The sequence below is a fragment of the Nycticebus coucang genome, chromosome 23 (genome assembly GCF_027406575.1).
Source record: "Nycticebus coucang isolate mNycCou1 chromosome 23, mNycCou1.pri, whole genome shotgun sequence".
NCBI classification, from domain to species: domain Eukaryota; kingdom Metazoa; phylum Chordata; class Mammalia; order Primates; family Lorisidae; genus Nycticebus; species Nycticebus coucang.
Genome location: NC_069802.1, coordinates 35887875 through 35905684, shown reverse-complemented (window position 1 = coordinate 35905684; position 17810 = coordinate 35887875). Strand labels below are relative to the sequence as shown.

At 50.8% G+C, this 17810-nt stretch overlaps 1 protein-coding gene and 1 pseudogene across 2 annotated transcripts in view; both read right to left on the bottom strand.

Annotated features, from left to right (window-relative positions):
• HS3ST1 (heparan sulfate-glucosamine 3-sulfotransferase 1) overlaps positions 1 to 16627 on the bottom strand; it is a 28831-nt gene extending 12204 nt beyond the window's left edge. The window contains exon 1 of one of the 2 annotated variants that reach the window (XM_053578096.1): positions 16487 to 16627. The gene's annotated coding sequence lies outside the window, so the exon portion shown is untranslated. Of the gene's footprint in view, positions 1 to 16376 lie in introns of both variants that reach the window. The other variant, XM_053578097.1, reaches the window with a different exon arrangement.
• On the bottom strand, positions 14388 to 16369 carry LOC128576084 (uncharacterized; annotated as a pseudogene).
• Positions 16628 to 17810: the final 1183 nt, after the last annotated feature.

The window sequence follows — 17810 nt, the reverse complement described above, 5'->3', positions numbered from 1 at the left end:
CACTGTGACCTCCACTTGTCCCTTACCTGAAAGGCTTTGATATCTACTATTCAAGTCGAATCCTTCATTCTGATGCTTTGGGTTCTGCAGAATGAGTCAGTTCCTCATTTGCCTCAGATCCAAGCTCTAAACTTGCCCATCACGAATGCACTGTAAACAGTAAGGCCTGTCTCACTATCTCACTAATCCTGAAACATTTAAGTGCCGTATAACCAATGCAGAGGAACACCCGCTTCTGCACCCACTCTGTGACCTCTCGTTATGTCGAGAATTTCGCTTGTCTTTACATTAAAATCAGTGCTGTCTGTTTAGTTAAACAAGACAGGAACATTTACTCTTGGTCATTTACTCTTTCTGAATGTTGATGTGAAATGATTTGCAAGTTATACTTTTAAAATGTTACCTGTTATTCTGTGAAACCTGGCATTCTGGGAGAAATTCAGGAATTATCCAGATGAATTAAAGAAGCTCAGAGTGTGGGAAGGCTGACAGTTAAGAGCCTGGCTTTGCCTCCAGACCTGGCTCAGGTGACTGCTGTGTGCCTCATTTTCCCTTCTGAAATGTGGGCCTGAAGACAGTACTGACCTCCTAGGACTGTCCGGAGGATTAAAGGAGGTTTGGCTGTGTGAAGGAAATGCTCGGGGCCGGACTTGGCACACAGAAAGCCCTCACCAAATGTCACTTATGTCCCTGTCCAGTTTCTGTCTTTCATCCTCGGAAGTGTTGAAGGCCCTATTCCATAATCAACACTGCTAGCACAGATATTTTCTAGCACCTCAATTGTACCTCCACAAAATTTCCTTTGCTTGAAAGGGTCAAGGCACTAGGCTGAACAGGTGCCAAGCTGGGAGACAGATTGCGGCGGTGGGGGAGGGTGGGGGGAGGATCCAGTTCTGACCTATGTGTGACCTTGAACAAGTCACAGAAATACTCTAAGCCTCATTTACAAAGGGAAATGATTGGATCATAAATTCTAAGATCTTTGTTGTTTTTTTTTTTGCAGTTTTTGGCCAGGGCTGGGTTTGAACTCGCCACCTCTGGCATATGGGGCCAGTGCCCTACTCCTTTGAGCCACAGACGCTGCCCAAATTCTAAGATCTTTTAATATCCCTGTGAAATATGAAGGTTTCAGAGAATTAAGAAACATATTTGTCACAGCAAGACACTATTATGCAAAATTCCAAGTCAAACGGTCACTGTTAGAAGTTAACCACAAAGTGTTTCACCTGTGTTAGAATCAGCTTAATCTTTCAGAGGTTAAAGACAGTGACATATATCAATTTCTAAATGGCTAAGATCTTCTTGGTAAGGGAAGTAGAGGGGAGAATAATACAATCTTCAGAGGAACAACTGTTTGCTTGGGCAGAGTCTCTCGGCCTGCATTTGCGGCCGTGATTCCGTCCTGGTCGTATTTAGCACTCATTCAGTGAATATTAACTGAACCCCGGACCTTACTAAGAGGTGGATCAGATAGACTAGAGAACAATCTACAGAGGGAAAAAGGATTGCAGTGTTATGGACTATGTTCACCCCAAAATTCGCATGATGCTATTAAATGTGAGGCCCTTGGAAGGCCATTAGGTCGTAAGGGTAAGGACCTTTTGAATGAGATTTGTGCCATTCTAGGAAGAGGCCAGGGAGCTGGCTCACTTTCTTCCTGCAACTTCTCTTATTCCCACTCCAAGGGGGCTGCATAAGGCCCTTTCTAGGCTGCATGGAGCATTTCACTGGAGGCTATGTGCTGCTTGAGTAATGTGAGTAACTCTGGAGTGAGAGGAATCATTCAGGACAACAGAGGATGGCTGGAGCTGTCACAGGAGTCTAGCTTCCCAGTTTTGGTGCAGATAACGGTTAACCTCTCGCGAAGGACATGGAGACACAGCCTTTGAAGAGTATCCATATGCAGAGGAAGCAAATTATCAGCTCCCCCAGAGAACACACAATTCAGAGCCAGAGGAGAACAGACATGCGGTGTGTCCAGCACTTGGAGTTGCCATCCATCCCGTCCCTGGGGACTGTGCTGGGTGTAAGGTGTCGAGAGGTGACAATGGACAGGGTAGGTAAAAACTCAGTTGTGATCATGTTTGAGTTAGGGCTGCGACAGGACAGGGTCAGGCTTCCCATGATGTGGGAGGAGAGATTGGTAGATAATGTAACAATGGGTATGCACGCTACACACGAGGAACCATGTTGGCCTTATTTATTTATTTATTGTGAGACAAATGTCACTTTGTCACCCTCAGTAGAGTGCCAAGGCATAGCTTACCGTAACCTCAAACTCTTGACCTTAAGTGATCCTCTTGCCTCAGCCTCCCAAATAGCTGGGCTACAGGTACCCCCCCACACAATGCTCGGCTATTTTTTTAGAGACGGGAGTCTCACTCTTGGTCAGGCTGGTCTCGAACTCCTGAGCTTAGGAATCCACCTGGCTCTGCCTCCCAGAGAGCCAGGATTATAGATGTGAGCCACCATGCCAGCCCATGTTGACCTTATTAATATGTGTTATGAGTTAAGTAGACCTCTAAGAAAGCTGTATTTGGAAATGGTTTGTGTTGCGTTTCAAAATCAAAGAGACAGGAGTTACTTCTTAGTAACTCTATTTCTTTCTGTAACTCTTAGAAAATAAATGGGGGGCAAGTAGGAGGCTGCATGAGACTTTTTTGCTCCTTTTTCTTTCTTAACACCTACAGCACCGGGATCCTCAGGTTAGCCATGCCTAACCCTGCTGAGCTGAGGTCGGTGTGTTCAGGGAGGGATGACGGCAGGTGGGGAGCTGTTTTCTGTTGCTGCTTCTTTCAGCCTCCCCTGGATTCGACAGGACCTTAGTAGGGTTCACTCATAAAGGTTTCGATTTTAGCTCCTTCCCAGAGGAAATTGCTCCATAAAATGTTTGCATGCTTGCATGTGTGTGTGTCTGTGTAAATGGTGCCTGTGTGTATACACCTATGTGTGCCCACGTGAGCACACGCCTGTGTGCCTGCGTGATTGCTCCAATAGTGAGTTAAGTTTTCAAGACCTCCAGCTACTAACACACCTCCTGAAAGGCCATCAGTGTGGAAAGGAAGCTGGCACAGGCCTCTTGGAGGCCCTGCAGTTTTCCAGACCCTAGGATGCTTCCCTGAGGATGGTTCTCGGCAGTGTCTGAACAATGGAACTAGCGAGGTTGCCTGAGGCCATGAGTCACGTGGCTTTTCTACTTTACCAACCACCCATTTACTTCCCCACCAAGCTGCGAGGAGCCTTCTGCCTGTCTTGGTATTCCACCTGGTTACCAAAACTAACCAGCACGGTCAGTTTCCCACATGCCACGGAACATAAGTAGGTTTGGCCAAAGAATGGAGGTTTCAGTGAAAGGAGGCTGTGGACAGTATGCTGAGGTGTCTGGAGTGGGGGGGGGGCTTCTGTCACTCTTCTTCTAATGCTTAAATTTATAGGGAGATGGACTTTTATACTATGTGTCACTACTATTAAGAAGTGACTTTTTCCTACAATCGCCATTCTCCTTTCTCACTTCCACAATATAAAATTAGCGAAATCAGACACTGCCCAGCGGACATGCCATTTTCTTAAGACACAGGTAACCAGGCCTGTAGGAAGTGAAATGAGGAAGGGGACCCGTCCCGAGAGCGCCCTGGACAGGGGAAAGGCGTGTAGCAGAAGCACCGCCAGTCCAGCGAGATCAGGCGGACCGTGAAACGGACGTGATTCCGCCGCTTGAAGGAGGCTGGGAGGAAGAAATGGGGGATGTGGTTCCTGGAGAAGACACTTGAGTACAGACAAAACAAAGGTAACTGAAGTCCAGGCTGAAGTGTACAAATAAGAAAACAGAGACACCAGTGGAGTGTGTGGGGAGACCAAAGCAACTGGATCTAAATCACCCTGGGTTACTTAGGTGCCCTATTTTCCTCTCTGAGCCTCCTTTCTCCAGCTGAAGAAAGGGAACATTGCCTACCCTTTTCATGGCCATAAGAATTAAATCAAATATATAGAAAAACTCTCCTAGCCCACATGACTCGTGGTAGACTCCCAGTACATAGTTGCTCAGTGGTAGCCACCCAGTAAATAATAGCTTGATGATATTAGCTTGAACAGGAAAATGGAAGAACGTCAATACTAATTTAGGTTTTGTACTAGTCTTGTCTGCTTAAATGTCACGAGTAGCAGAATAAACTGCAACGTTCTAAAAACTGACGAGAAGAAAACCTTCTTGGGTGAGAGTGCAGGATGCTGTGTGCTGGTGTCTCTGTGGAGACAGGCGCAGAGGGACAGCACGGCCAGTCTGGGGTTGGCAAAGGTCACCTACTCTAGGGCAATCAGCCTTGGTACTGGCTTTAGTGGACAATCTTAATGATTATTCTAGTAGGAAAAGTAGCAGGTGTTGACAATCTTAAACTCAAGTTTTCCTTAGGTCAGCAGGGCCTGGTGGCTTCTGCACCCAGAATATCCAGAATTCCACCAAATGGCCCCGATAACAACCTGGCTCCCTTCTGCTTTCTTTGGAATTTTTGTGGCCAAAGAAATGTGGCTAGAGGCCCGAGTAGGTGGAGCAGACTCCACTTCTAAGACTGTAAATGTAAGGATGTCCCCGGACCAGGCACCTGCAAAGCTGGGATGACATCACCTGGGCTCTAACTGGAGATCAGGAAAGGGCAGGACGTGGGGACACCGGCCTCACCAGGGAGCATCTTCGTGGGTCCTTATATCCTTCATGAGGTGCCGCGGGACAGCTGCCAGTCTACACTCAGGAAATCTGATCTAAAGACCCACTTCCTCTCAGACTTTTGCTTTCAGTAGGACTGAAGGTCCCTCCCTCCACCTGTTCCCTCCACACCAATCCTCATTTTGGGTAGGGACCCAGTGCCCATACTGGACCAGGCACGATGGGGAAGGGGTTTGCCCTGCCCTCCGGGAGCTGTGTCCTGGGAGACGCATGTGATTATAACAATGTCACTTGCATGGTAAGGACAGCTCTGGGAGGCCTGGAGAGGTGGAGCCTTACTTAGGACTCACTAGGTCGGGTTTGGGTAAACCCCACATCCCAGCACTCCCTGGCATCAGTGGCTTATTCCACCAGGGTTAGTGGCAGGACCCTGCTCACTCAGGTCTTGCAGAGACCCAGAAAGACAGAGCAGCTGTTGCCTGGAGTCCCGCAGGTCCCCGGGCTGGGGTGGGGAGAAGGTGCACAAAGAAAGGGCTGGCTCAGAAAGCTCAGGCCTCGTGACCATGCGGCAGCCCCTGCCTTCACAGGGCCACACGGAACTTCACCCAGGAGGCAGAGCCCAGGCCTACCAAGTGCCCGAAGGAGAGAGATTCCCGTGACCAGCTTGTGAGCAGTGGCTGATGTGAGACGGTCACGGCAGCATGCAGATGAGATGAGCCCAGTGAGAAAGGGAGTGGCTGGAAGGGTCCAGACAGAGGGAACAGCACGAGCAAAGGCTGCGGATGTCTACATTCCTGGTTCATCCCGCAACAGTGGGCAGTGGTGCCCTGAGATCAGGAGGCTGTGTGTATAGGATGGAGAGTGGCAGGGGCTGTGGCCTGAGAAATTAGAAGGGGGTGCCACCCGAGGGACCTGCATTTCGGCTGTAATTTTATCATAAATAACAATAGTAAAAGAGGAAGTTAAACACTGCAAGTTAATGAAATGCATGATCATATTTAATCCTGGGGACGTTATGAATCGGAGGGTATTAGGGCTCATGGTTTTTCACTCAGCAATTATTTCTGGGCTGCTAACTGTCTGCTGGGGAGTGGCTCAGGCTGAATACAGATTTGGGGGATCTAGATGAAGTCCTGTTCTCCTACAATGTAATCGATTGCAACAAATTACATGTTAAATAAATGAAATGAAAAATACATAATTAAAAATCATGAAAGAATACTTGAGATTGAGAGAGGTTGTTCACCGTCCCAGGGTGACACTGCAGGGAAGCCACCTGGCTGAGACTTGATGTTTTCTCGGCTCTGAGGCCTGCACAGGAGCACTAATGCCGTAAACAACGGGAATCCAGGGATGGTCTGCACCAGGGCGGGGCAGGGACCGGACTGTGTGTGTTTTACAAAGATCGCTGGTCAGTGGGAGAGATTAGCACAGAGAAATACTGCAGATTGCAAACGGTTTTAAAAGTTTCAGAGCTGGGGAGGGAAAAAACAGAGGGAGACCAGGAAGGTACCAGATTTGCATTTTGCCTGAACTCAGCAATAAAAGTCATAAACCTGGGCAGGCTCAATCACCACTCGCAAAATACAGGCGTAGTGTAATCGTTGCTCTATTGCTCTAAGGCGAGAAGGATCGGTCGGGAGTTTCCGCCTGCGATTAATTCGCCTCTTCCATTGCTTCAGAAGTCTTTGTGCCTCAGTTTCCTGCTCTTTACCTGTGGGCACGAAACCTTGTTTTGGGCTCATGGGACCTCGAGGGAAAAATCTCCCGGAGGCTTCTGAGAAAGATTTCCCTCTCCGATTAAAAGAAGGAAAGTCCTCCCACCTGGCTGTCTTCCTGCTCAGGGTTCTGAGATCAGCTGCTTGGGGACACTGTGACCCTTTCCCCACCTGAGGCCAGAGGAAGAGGGGAGGAAGGGAATAAGCAGCCAGATCCCTGGTGACATCTTTAGGCTGCTTTTCAACCCAAACCAGGCTCACCAGCGAGAAAAACTGTTACTGTGTATTTTAGGTGCACAGTGTAGACGCTTACCTCTGTGCTGGGCTCCCTAACGGCACTTTGCAGGCATCATGGGACGTGCCTCCCACAGCAGCAGACTGTGAGATGTATAGCTCCACTTCACAACAAGGCGGCCCAGCTTCAATGAGCAAGATCATTTCCCCAATGTCCAGGATGCCAAATAGTACATGTCCTACTAAATCAGGAGACATTTCCTGGTGCCCAGAGTCACCGTGACATGAACTCCAAAGTGCCTGGGGAGCTTAAAGGGCGGCGTGACTGCTGAGGATGGAGCTGGCACCCCAGAAAGGATCAGTTCCCACAGAGCACACAGACAGGGCTTAGAGAAGGGGGGAGGCCAGGATGCCCCCAAACCCTTTATCAAGGAGGAATGGGGGCCTAGGAGATACCAGCCTGAAGTCCAGTTAATGGGAATCTGGAACCAGACCACACAAAACCCCCCACAATATGAGGACCACCAGAGGCAGCATGGCTGATCCCTCCATTGGTGGCCCTAGGCCACCTTGTCTTCTACTTTTATCTGTGACTTGACTTTGTCAAGGTGCAGCCTTCTCTATCACTCCAAATTCTTTTGGTTTGACCATTACAATTTCTGCGCCTTTCCGGGTCATGGGGTGGGATGCTGGGGTCCCAAGAAGCCTTAGGGGAGGGGGAGGGAGTGGCCTTCATGAAAATGACCGCCCTGGGATTGCTGCTGGAGACTGTCCTGCCCTGACCATGGCCATGTCCATGTTCTCAACCCATGCTTGGTTTCCGGGGCTGTCCCCCTGGGCCGGGCCGGCTGGCCTCGCTCTCCTCCCTCCTCACCCTCCGCTTTCTGTCTCCCTCTAACCACTCCCTCCTTATCTTTTCTACTTTGCTGCTTCCCATCTGTTGGCCAGAACCTGAATAAAGTTTGCTTAAATTATATAAACTATGACTAAAGAAACAAGGGGCAAAAGACTGAGAAACACCCCCAGGAGTGCAATGCATGGGATTGGGCCTGGTCTCCGAGATGACGCTGACCGGGCATGTCAGAGGCCGTCCGGCTTTCTGTTCCCTTGTTAAGAGGTTAGAGACTTTTTTAATGCTAACTATGAGGCAGGTACAGGATGTGGGCACAAGAGAATGTCCACTGATTTAGAAGTGAGTATTGGATAGTGGGGAAGTGATTTTGCTTCATTGAACTTTGGTCACCTTGTCTGTGAAGTGGAATTCCTCACCCTTATGGACTTGTGCTGTGAGAACCATGTTTTATAATGTGTACACAGCACCATATAATGCTTGACATCACATGTTAACTTAAGGCACATGAAGTAATCCTCTGCTATCATTTTAATTATGCCCATTTTGCAAATGTGGAGACTGAGGCTTAGAGACATGGGGTAACTCACCACCTATGGCTTGGCGGAGAAGTAGCCAGGTGGACTCTAGCCCGATCTCTCTGGATCCTTAAGTGTTCAAGCTAACTGTGATGCACTCAAGCCTCTTTTCTGGTCCATAATCCACACAAACACACTGCCAGTGGTGGCTCAGGCTAATAAGGAGTTATTAATATTATATCCAACAGAAAGTGGTTCTTCCTGCATGAGCAATTCCTCACTATTGAAGAAAGCGTAAAACTCTCCTTTGGAAGGTTTACATGCCACAAAATTCTAGTTAATTTAATTCCCCATCAGATTGTTACCTGAAATGGAAACACAATGTGTCCACGGCCTTCCTGAGCACCATGTGCCCCCACAGTCTCAGGGCAGATCTAGGATTCAATGTATAACCCGAGATCCTCTCTTTGGTGGGGTGAGCCTGAAAGGCTAAAGGTTTTATTAGCTTTGGATTCATCTGACGCAGGAGTCATTTCAGGTGTAAGTTTTCAAGGCACAAAGTGTCCCTTCAGCACCCTCAGGGTGGCTCTGTGTGAGTCTGGCCTTTCTAGTTCCAGCTCTGCAGGCCCAAGCTCGGAGCAATATTTGTGTTCATAAGGCACTTACTGTCTTGGTGGCCAGGCACTGCCCTGGTGGCCCACATGGGTGAAACGCCTTCTTTCTGAAGGGTGTTGAGAATAACACGGCTCTGCCTTCACCAGGGAGAGGATAAGGCTCACTTCTTAAATGCACAGACTTCTGTTTTGGTTTCTGTTTCTTTTGCTCCTTAGAGCCAACAAATAAGCTCTCCTTTTGCTAAGCTCACCAAGGAAAACAACCCCCTTCCCTTTCACTTGGGGCCACACCCTCCTCCCCCCCACAATCTGTCATAAGTCATTTCACTTTCAAGGTTACTCTGTTCTCTCTCACTTCCTAAGGTCTAGAATTTTGAGAAAAATAACCTTTCAGAACTATTACCAGGAGAATATATATGTTTAATAATATAAGGGATACCCAGGTAATTTTAAATGTCAGATAAACAACAACCAATTTCCCAGTGTTTAGTGTCTGGGACACACCTATACCAAGACGTTACTTGTCACTTGTCTGAAATTCAATTGAACTGGGTGCCCTGGGTTTTTATTGCTCAATCTGGCAACTCTCCATAACTTTCACTGATATCATGCCAGGTACTTTATATGGGCAATTTTCTTTAATCCTCATTTAGAATTGAGAAAACAGAGGCCCAGAAAAATTGTCTCTTTCTTTGGGTGACACCATCAGTAAGGAGTAGGCCAGAAATTCCAACAGACGTGATTCCTAAGTTGTGTTCTTTCTGCACAAGAATAACTGCAAAATCTAATCCCAGAAATCTATAACTGATGTTCTCCCCCCCTCCCACACCCTTTCCCAACCTGGACACTGGGAAAAAGCTGGCTGGAGAAGTAATTTAAGGCAAAGGCAAGCCGATCTCTAGAGGAGGCTCTCAGCCCACTGGCCCTCTCTGCCGCACGAGTATTTATTTTTCTGAGCACAGCTAGGCAAGCCTTTCATTTCAGCTGCGTCTGCAATCACCTTTTTCCCGCTGTATTTTAACTGCTGATAGAGAACTTTGATTTACTCTTCTGAACTAAAGAGTGAAGACATTTACATAAAACAACCTATTACAGGGTGCCTGTGCCTCATCTGCAGGGATTCCAGGGGAAATTTGACAAGAGGTAAAATGCTGAAATGGAAGTTCTTGAGGGATAAAAAGAGATGTGAGCGTTTGAAATCTGCATGTATTTCCTTACTTATAGAAAATGTGGTAACTCTGTCCTCCAGGGATTTAACAAATCTCCACCTTGAATGATTTGTTCGCTGCGGGGAGAGAATCATGACCAGAGTTTGTCCCTTTTGCTCTCGGGGTCTAAGAAAAGTTTGTTTCACTTCTGTACCTCAGTTTCTTAAATGTAGAATGAGGGCAGTGAGAGCCTCTCCCCCACCCCCCACCCTGCCTACCCTTGCAGAAGCAGGGCCAGGAGATAAAGAAGACGGTGGATAGTATTGCATTTGTGGAAGTAAGGAGCGAGGGCCACTGCTCTCTTCATGCCACAGAGCCTTTGCAGGAGCAGCCCAGGACCCACTCAGCAAAGGGGCTGTGTCAAGGTGCCGGGCACGCAGGCCAGACTGGCCACACTGCGAAGCCCTCAAATTGACAGACGCGTTCTCAGCGGGGGTGTGAGGGCGACACACATGCAGACTTCATCCTGCAATTCTCTGCCTTTTCTCTCCATGTCTCTCTCTTCTCTGAAATATTTCTCTCTCTCTCTCTATGAAGCCTTCCCTAATTCCCTCAGACAGAAATGCTGACTGTTCTTCTCTGGAACTAGACACACCGTTCTGGAAACTGGAGCAACATAAACCTCCAGGCCCCTGCGCTCGGGGAGCGAATATCCTGGTGTGGGAGGTGGAGGGAGGGAGAGAGTCAGCCAATGAAGTAACTAGATGACTCCAGAGATTCGTATTTTCTACACGATTACGTAACTGACAAAATTACTGCAATGAAAGAAAGACATTTGAATAGGATGCCGAGAGGGGAATATTCTCGGGATGGTCTGCCTAACGAGACAGAGGCTTGCGAACTTGTCTGGCTCCCACGCTAACCTGTAAGTTCACCAGGAACAAGAACTATTTCTTCATCTTCTGCCCGCCCAGCCCAGCAGGCAACATCAAAGGCTGGGTCAGATTTGGGAGAGGACGTACCCTAGCCTCCAAGGTCACAGCACATTCCATCCTAGACACTTTTAAAAAGTGTTTATATTTTATTTTCATAGTGAAATTTTGTAATAAGAAAAGCCATTGCCAGATTTAAAAATATTAAAAGCTCACCCTCCTCTCACCCCCCCAAAATCTCCACTGATGACAGGAGTCAGATTTAATGTGAATTGAAAGGCATGGAGTAAAGTTGTGTCTTTACTTGTAATCGATACTCAGCTAACAGGTGCTGAAGGTCGGCATTCTGACCATCAGAGCGTCACAGGCCTCCACACACTGCCTGTCACTGCTGCTAGCTAGTCATTGGTGGTCTCGGACCAGTGTCCTCTGTGCTGGCGAAATTCCCTTGAGGACTGGCTCTTGAATGGTCTTGCTCACCAATGTATCCCAACCCTAATGCAAGTCCTGGGATGTGGTCAAGAGTCATTTGCATTAAAAATGAGAGGATAGCCTGATATCAGAGATTCACTGATGAATGCAATTCCCAGAATATAATCAAGGGTCCAGACTTCCACGTGGAAAAGTCTTGAATGTCAAACACAGATGCTTGACTTTGGTTTTGTTGAGCCAGAGACGAAAGTGCAGAAGTGCAGGCCTCTGGCTACTGGCCTAAGTCTCTCCAGCCCAGTCCCCGACACTTCCTATCGCCGGCCCTGATGTGTCAGCTTGTCCTTTCTATCTAACTGAGAGAGACTCTGATTATCTATCTTGAAATCGTCTGTCTCCTCCACTGGAAGATAAGCTCAAGGACCATTCTTTCCGTCTGCTTTACTCCCCTCAGTGTCAGCAGGGAGCAGAACAATACTTGGTACAAGGTTGGAACTCAGTAAACATGTGTTAAAGAAGTAAATGTGACCCTTGTCACTTTCCACAGAGACAGGGAGAAGGAAATCCCCAGCTCGCTGTAAGTGGGAAGGGTATGTCACTAGAGCACCATCTATACTACACGCCGGCCACACTCTCACCTCGATGTTCTGGGTAACTGATTTTCCTGAACCTCATACTCCAATCGAATCTCCCTTCTGTCCCTGGAAACCAAAGGCTATAAATGGGAGGTCTGCACCGCCCATGTGAGGCCTGCCTACAGACGAGTTCGCTTTGGCCCACATGGGGCTGTTCAGAAATACTGCAAACGCTGCTGGCCTGTAAGAGAGTAGATTCCACGTTAAACTGTGAATGCAGTCTATCTTGAAATGAGAAACGAGACCTGGCAAGATCCGGGCTCAGGTCCCACCTGTAGCCCTGCGGGGGGCCTGGCCTGTAACCACCTCCTTCCTTACTCAGGCCCCAGGCCCAAGGCTTGCTTCACTCAGCCGGTTACTCTCTCAGCTGCTGAAGACCTTTGAGTTTGCGACCCCTGCTGGAAAACTACCAAAAAGCACATAATACAGAAAAAAAAAAAAAGTGCCCACTATCCTCGTTCTGTTACGTTCAGACTGCTCCTTGGAGGAATAGTGCATTCATTTCTCTAGACATCCGTAGTAGCACATAACTATTGACAAACTACAGCCCAGAAGATAATACTCTAACAACCCATAAAAGCTACAGACTTAACTCCTCCTGGGCACAGGAAGCTGAGAAGGCCTCATGCTTGGGCCTGTGAGAGGCAGGGAGCCCCTGGTTACAGTTCTGGTTAACTCAGGGAGAAAAGGGATTTGCTTGAAGAGGATGGGTAGCCCCTAGGAACCAGTGAGAAGCTTAAAAACCAGTATTGAAAAAGAAGAAATGAAGGGAAACTAGGTGCCAGGGAACATCTTGGCAGTGCTGGGACCACACCCTGGGACGTCGATGTTTGATTCATGCCTCAAGATGGTGAATAAACATGCAACTGACCCTGGGCCCTGCAGCCAGCCCCACAGGACTCTAGGTCTGGGTGGGATCATTCCACTAAGCCCTAGTTCAGGGCTGGCAGATTGGGAGATACGTTTAAGGACATACACACACATACACACCCCCTCTCAGGGGAGGGTGGTGCTTTCTATATTAGAGGGTATTTTCTTGCTGGATACTTCCCAGCCACTTAATGAGAAATTAAGTGGAGGTGGAGAAAGAGGGTACCACAAACAGGACAGCAGAGTGGAATGAGAACAGGCCCCCTGAACCCCAACCCGCGTCCTTTGTGCTTTTAGAAACCTAAGTAGTTAAGTGTTCTGAACTGCAGATTCCACATCTCTAAGACAGAAATGATGCCGTCTGCTCTCCAGGGAGGCTGTGAATCAGTCCTATTCTTCACTCACTTGTTGAGTGTACCGAGGTACCGAGTGTTGACCGTCTGTTAGTGCCAGACACTGAGCTAGGTTCTGGGGACAAATTCTAAACAACACCTGAAAGGCAACAAGGACCCAGTGCTTTGTGCTAATGATGGATTTAGATGAGGGAGAGTCAGGTCATTTTGTGAAATTGGTCTTGTGTTTATTTTTCCCAAACTGATTTACCCATCTATGACTTTTTTCCCTTTGTAAATTAATCAACATCAGGGCCCTACCTCCAAACAGATCTTCTTTAGACATATAACATGCATTAAGTTAAAAAGAAAAAAAAATGCTCCAAAATTAACTCTGATCCCTAAGGCTCTGATTAATCATTCTGAGAAGCAGTGAGCCCTGGTACTTAGAAATCAGGTGGGTGGTGGTAAGGAGACTGGACAATTTGTGGAATCCACTCCCCCATTTAACATCCGTATATATAATTTACTCTGACATACTGAAACCACTCTTAAAAAGAACATCAAAATGGACATACAAATGCAAGAAGGGCAAATTAAATAACTCTGCACAATTCCACAAGTGTTTTTTATAATCATCAGGATGCTTTTCATATGCTTTTATCACTTTCTCATAAAAATCCTCCCATCACGAGTTTATCGAGGAAGAATCTGAGGCTCAGGAAGGATAAACAGTTTGCCTAAGGTCGTGAGGCAAGAAGTTGGCTTCACGTCCACCTAGCGTTCTCCAGCCGTCCCCGGAAGAAAAAGCCTCCACCAAAAGTGCCGGGTCAAGTAGCCGGGCTGAGGGAGGAAGGTAACAACCCACTGAAAGGAAAAAGCCAGCACATTACCGCCTTCAGCAATAGCAGGGAGTTGCTCCACTTCCCATGGAGTGGGGAGGAAGTTTCCACTCTCTGCCCCAGCTGTGTCTCACCCAGTGACCCTGGCATAGACCACCCCCGTGTAGCTATCCAGGACCTGGTATTTCAGCACTTCAGGTGCAAGGCCAGGTGCATGAGAACGTCCAGCCCTGATGGCCCCTGGCTCCAAATCCAGCCTATGGAGAAGGCACCTGACTCAGGACTCCAGGCGAGGACTGTTCACAGTGGGCCATGTCCCAGTGTGCACCCGTTAAGCAATTACCTGCTAGCCCATCTTTCTAGCCCCTTCCCCGGTCAACATCAAATGTTAATTTAAGGCAAGAAAAACTTCGGTGACGCTTTGCCCTTTAGAGAGCTCTCGGACTTTTCGAATAAAACAATGTGTTCTTTTGACAGTGAATACACAAGCCCCAGCTCAGCGCGTGTGGGGGCAGATACTTGAGGCCTCAGACTAGGTATTCCAACAGGACAGTCAAAAGGCCCTGGCTTTTCCAGGCTTCCATGTGCGAGTTCAGAGTTCCACTTTGCCACTAGCTTCCCAGAACAAAAATCTCCCATCTTAAAGCTACAGTGTGCAAACCCTGCAGCTTTCTGGCAGAACCAGCGCCTGGAGCCACAGAGCCAGCAAGCCTGCGAAGGGAGCTTCACCCTGCACGGTGGGTCGTAATGAACGCTTCCATTTAGGAGTGCTTAGTCATGAAGTTGTCCGTCCCAGTCAAACTCGGCCGACAGGGAGATGCACGAACCCAAGCGGGCAGGCTCCTTTAGAAGCTGATCTTTCTCTGCCTAGCCCTGGAGAAACCTTATGTAACACAATGGCCCATTTCAATATGTTATTCCTGCAATTCTGTGGGGAGAATCTAAGCCCTGGAAATGCAAAGGGAAGGGCAGGCGGGATTTGCAGCTGCAGCGTTCATCTTCTGAAATTTCGGTAGGTGAGGCGTATTCTAATTGCACCCAATCTTAACCCACCTTACCCGGAAAGCAGAAAGAAAAAAAAAATGCTGGACGCCAAAGGATGAGCTTTAAAAATGCTAGGAGGCAGAAGTTGGGTTATCTCTTCCTCTTTTTTTTTTTTTTTCCTAAAATGTAATTCCTGGGATTAACCCTTGGGTGGAAGCCGGTAATTGCATTTCGACAAAACAAGGTGAGATTTGGCTGCAAAGCGAGAAAGCGCGGATGAAACAGAAGCATCCGCGGAGCGCCCAGCCCCGGGCGCGTGGGCTTTCGTCTGGGGACCGGTTCCGGGGGCGAGTGCCGGGGGGCTCAGCCCGGCGGTGGTGGCAGGGTTACCCCCAGAGCTCGGCTGCGGGAGAAGGAGCGGTGCCTTGATTTCTGGCCCACTCTGTTCTCCTGGGGGCTGCTGCCTGCTAGCAAGAGACGGCTTCTGGGAGCTCAGCCCAAAGACGTCTCCCCAGAATCCCCCCAAAAGCGTCTTGGCACATGTCATGGATAAAAATAGCCCGAGATAACGCTGGGAGAAGGGGAGGGGCGAGACTCGCGCAAGGCAAGGCGGGGATACGACTGGCTCTGCAAAGTGGGGGGCAGAGAGGCAGGGGCAGCCCTGGCCCCAAGAGGTCCCCCGCCCCTCAGGGGCACGAGGAAGCGCGGACGCCGTCCCCGTGGAGGGGCGAGACGGCAGACCCACCGCGCGGGCGAATGACTGCCCATCCCAGCACAGCCCACACCCTGCGCCGGCTCCCCGGCTTTCGCTCCCGGGTCTCCACCTCCTCATCCGCCGCACCCCAGGTTCAGCTCTCAAAGCCGGCCCTGCGGTTCCCGGGACAGCATGCGGCCAGAAGGGCAGCAGCGCGCCGGCTGCCGCCGGGCCGGGACAGCGCACCTGGAGCGGGCGGGCCCAGCGAGGAAGCTCCTCTTTGAGAGCTGGGGGATACGCGCTCCCGCCGCGGGTTCGCGCCCCGCGTCTCCCTTCACCCCCATTGGGTGTCACTCTCCAGGGTGCCCGAAATAGAAACCGAGAAGAAAAAATAATGAAGTAAAAAGTAATATGAAAAATCAGGCGCTGCATTTGGAAAGAAGGCTACTTAGTGTCTGGGCTGTCATCTCCATCTCTCCCTGAGAGCACCCTCGCCCCTCGGGAAATGTCCGATCTCCTCCCTCTTCCAACCAAATGCAAAGTCAAACAGGACCAAGGCTTTCCAGCCCGGACACTCCCTCGGCCAAGTTAATTTTTGCGGGCTGCATCCCCGACCCAGTTCCGGTCGGGTGGTACCCGGGCTCCGCCGAGCAGAGCGCGCTGCGCTCCGGCTGCCCGCTCCGTCCCGGCTCCAAGCTGCGGGCGCTGCAGGAGCTGCCAACCTCCAGACTCCGCTAGAGGGGGAAATGTCACCCATCAAGAGCCAGAAATCCAGGGCCCTGTCCTCAGAGACCAAGCAGTCCCTGGAGACTTCCACATCCGAGGTGCTAGAGCAGGAGGGGAGGAGGATGGGAAAACCCCGGTCTCTCCTTCCTGGTTCCCTCGCAGCCGCGCCACCTGCTCCAGCCCGACTCACCCTCGGCTCTGCACTTGCTCCGGGTCCGGGAAGCAGGTGAAGTCGCCGCAGCCGCGCGGCGCCCCGCCACTCCCCAGCCTGCGCCCCGGCCCCGCACACGCCGAACTCACCTGAGCCTCGCCACCGTCCAGCCAGTCGGGCGCCCTAAATAGGTTCTCGGCCTGGGCCATGGGCAGCACTGCCGAGCACCCGCGGGGGGTGGGACGAGTTTCAGGACGCCTTGGGGTGGACAGGCCGGCAAGGGGCGCGAGCCCACTTAGACCCGGCGGCGGCGGCGGCTCGCGAATGCCAGCGCGCCGAGGACCTTGCAGGCAGGCGTCTGGGTGCTCAGTCCGGGGGAGGGGAGGAGCAGGGGGAGGAGCTGGAGCCGGAGGAGGGGACCAGGGAGGCCGAGCCCTGAGGGAGAGCGCGCGAGGCAGAGGAGGATCGCGAGCGCCCACTGCTGCCCGCGTGGCCCCGGTGCTGCCCGAGTCCGGCCGGCCAGGTGCTGGCCGCTCCTCCCCGCGCTCCTCCCTGCGCTCCTCCCCGCGCTCCTCCCTGCGCTCCACCACCTGGCGCAGGCCGGCCGGGCCTGGCCCAGGCTTCGGCGGCGGGTGCTGGAGAAGTCGGTCCCGCCCACCCGGTGAGGCGGCTCCTCGGGTTTCAGTACAAGGGGCGGAACCAGAGCTGCCAGGAGGGCAGGCGGTTGGGTCGCTGAATCCGCCGTCGCTGCAAATCAGGGCCGCACCGTCTGCTCTTCCAGCCCTGCTCGGGGGGAGCCTGCGCTCCCCCCGCTCCACTCCTCATCTGCGCACAGCCCGGGGGACCTGCGCTCCTCCCAGGTGCGTCCCTTCCCGGCAGCTTAGAAGCCCACCTTAGAAGCCCGCGCTCCCGGTGCCGCCCGGGAAGCGGACCGAGCCATCTCTGGAACCCGCTCTGCAGCCGGGCTGGGATGCGAGCGGCGGCCTGGCCTGGGATCCGCGCCGGGAGCCGGCTGCCGAGAGAGCGCTGTGGCCATGAACACGCCCTCTGCTTGGGTTTCGCGTCTGGGAGCGGACGCGGGTCGCTGGAGTGCGCGGGGACTCGGCTCTGCTTGCGCGGGGTGCGCGGGCGGCAAACGTCAACTCGGAAGCACAGCGGCATCCCCCTGCGCGCCCCGGCCGGGAGCCGGGAGGTTTGTGCGCCCCCCGACCCCCTCCGGAGACTGCAGATTTCGAGGAGCAAGCGTTTCTCTCCTTACCTGCGCTGAAGCAAATTGCCCTCAAAGGCGGGTCAACAAACACCACACCAAAATAAAAAGGCCAAAAGCGCATGGAATTAACTTCCTGTAGGAGATGGTATTCTAATAGACCTTCCGTATCTTAAATAGAGAAGAGACTCACATGAAGAATTCGAATTTGTGATTTATGTTCAAAAAACATTTCATTCGAATTCTTCCATGGGAGTCTCTTCTCT